Here is a 2666-nt window from a genome sequence, read left to right on the forward strand (position 1 = left end):
GGGTGGGGGTGGGGGGGCTGCTGAAATGTGAGTAGAGAGCATGACTAATATGATTAGGAGGAAATGTTGGCAGTGTTTGCAGAAAGGACATCAGACAACAGCACAACAGAATGACAAATCATTACCTGACCTCTAAATCTTGATCATTTGACCCATGGTGCTTTAGACCCTTTTCTTGCTGTTTTCAAAAAAGGGGTAAAGGTCACCTTGAAAGACATAAATGGCAGTTAATTAAGGATACAAATGTGCCCAGAATGGTCATGGCTGCCTCTTAAACAGTTTCACTGGAAATGACACAAAACGGAAACCCATCCTGTTGACTACTCTCCTGTCAAAGTCTGCCAAGACAATCATTCTTATGTTGGGGTGATAAGCTTGTCGGGTGTGATTTTCCCTTTTTCTGCTATTAAAGAGAAAGTGCACCCTGACAGATGAACTGATTAAGCCACCATCTCCCCACGAGCCTCTCGGATTTAGACAAAAGGCTGGGTTTGTCAGGTGCTATTTCTGTCCAAGGATGGGAGCTTTTTATTATGTCTTCCAGCTTTCTAATTTCAGCCTCACACATCCCTTGTGTTTTCCTCCTGGGTTGAATGCCAGCGATGCCGTACCAGCCACGATGTGGTGGTGGAGAGATACCCACTCCACAAGCGGGCAATAATATGTATTCTACTCCAAAGCCAGACTGAAGGTTGGGGACACTGTTGGGTAGATAAAAGCCGTCAAGGCGTTCCATTGAGAAAGGACCTTTACATCCTCCCATAAACCACACTCCTCCATGTGTGCTCAGCGCTGATAAGGGAGATGGGGTGGAAGGGGTCACCGGTGGGTGTTTATAAAAAAAAAAAAAAAAAAAAAAAAAAAAACTAACAACACACCAACAGGTTTGGAAGAGGCTTTAGACTGACTGTAGCAGCTTTTGCCTTCATAAACTTTCTCCTATTTAAAGCATGCGCTTCTCTGATGTTTTTTTTTTAAGTTGGGTGGATAAAAGCCAGAGGAATCTGAACAATAGAGTGTAGTTTTCAGGTGCTAAACACACAAACGTTGGCAAATTTACTCTGAGAATGAATCACAGGGATGACGAGGATAAACATGTAAATAGATAGCTAAATTGTGATTTTCTTTTTTTTTTTTTTTCTTTTTTTTAGGGCAGAAATTTCGGAATTGTTTCTCATATCCGGTGTCGACACTCTGGTCATCTGTGAATCTGAGCGCTGGACAGATTTCCTGTGCAGCATGCTAATAGACAAACATCCCTGTTTTTCCTAATCATATCATTTCCTCTTGACACATCACACTACTTCCTGTGGCCAAAAATAGAAAGAAGAGCTCCAGCAACCAGTCCGAGACAAATGATTGGTCATTTAGTGAAACAGTTTAAAAATATAATTATATTATATACATAATTGCAATTAATTAAACATCATTTATCTAGAAACGTTAAACATTGTCTGGTTCCAGATTCTCATACGTGAGATTTTGCTGATTTTCTCTCTTTTAAATCATTTAAAATTGAATTGATGAGTTTGGATTTTAGACAATTGGTTGGACAAAACAACTACTTTCAAACATTTATATAAAAAATATCAACATATGAATTGGCAATGTTGGTTAATTCTTGGTAATATTGATTGTTGATGAATATCATAAAGCTGTGATTTAAAATCCTTAGAACAGTCTTTTATCTGTAAGATACATATTCTTTCACTCTGATCTCTTTATGCCTTCAGCATTTGTATCAAATGCAGTATAATACAGACATAACCCCTCTATCTGCTTTGTTACATTGAATTAAGGTCTGTATCTACAGGATTAGATGGGCGTTGATGCTCTGTGTTGAAACAAATCCCTTGCCCTGTCACTTCAGATATAGCTAAGCAGCATTCCTTGCAGTAAAGAAGTCACTCTCTCACAGTGGCATTATGCATAGCTATAAAAATGTCACTTTGCATGACTGAACACTCTCTCTCTGCCTGCAGTTTGAAATCTCCCTGCCTGCCTGTGTAGCCTGACCTGGCTGGAGAGGAGGGTGCTTGTGTGAGCCCCTATCAGGAGCAGTTATATCCGTCTGTTACATTGGCTAACTCGCTTTTTAAATTACTGGTGAATGAGTCATGGGGGGGCGTGGAAGGAGAAGCTAGAAAGACCCCCACTGGGTAAAATCCAATATTGCTGAAGTGCAAGATTTGAAAGGCAAAGATTAGAAAGTGTCAGATCATGCCTAAAAAATGTTTTCCTGGAAGGACAAAGATAACTGTGAGGGATCCAGCATATGCTGAAAGAATTTGGTGATCGGTTGATAAGCCGATCAACAGAAACTATCGACTAGGACTTTCATGGCCAGTAGATGCTTAGGTCATTCATCATGTCATTGTATTTGGTTTTTTTATATTTGTTTACTACTGGAAACGACAGATTTTTGGGTTTGGGAATTGTTTGAACAAACAAAGCAAGTAAAAGACTTCGACTTGGACCATGATAAGCTGTGATGAGGATTTTTAACTGATTCTTGACATTTATAAATTATACAATAAATCAGTGATATTGATTAAGTATGTCATTGATCATCATTAATATCATATATCATATTAATAAGCACACATTATCATTAATAATATTATTGAATCAATAATCAATGAATTGAAAGCATAGGTAAGAGATTA

The 2666-nt window shown here is 38.5% G+C and overlaps 1 protein-coding gene across 1 annotated transcript in view; it reads left to right on the top strand.

Moving 5' to 3' along the window:
- gxylt2 (glucoside xylosyltransferase 2) overlaps positions 1-2666 on the top strand; it is a 16630-nt gene that overhangs the window by 802 nt on the left and 13162 nt on the right. The gene's annotated exons all lie outside the window — the stretch shown is intronic.

The sequence above is a fragment of the Seriola lalandi genome, unplaced genomic scaffold (assembly GCF_002814215.2).
Source record: "Seriola lalandi dorsalis isolate HSWRI2012SDOR001 ecotype SW California unplaced genomic scaffold, Sedor1 jcf7180002054748, whole genome shotgun sequence".
Classification (NCBI taxonomy): domain Eukaryota; kingdom Metazoa; phylum Chordata; class Actinopteri; order Carangiformes; family Carangidae; genus Seriola; species Seriola lalandi.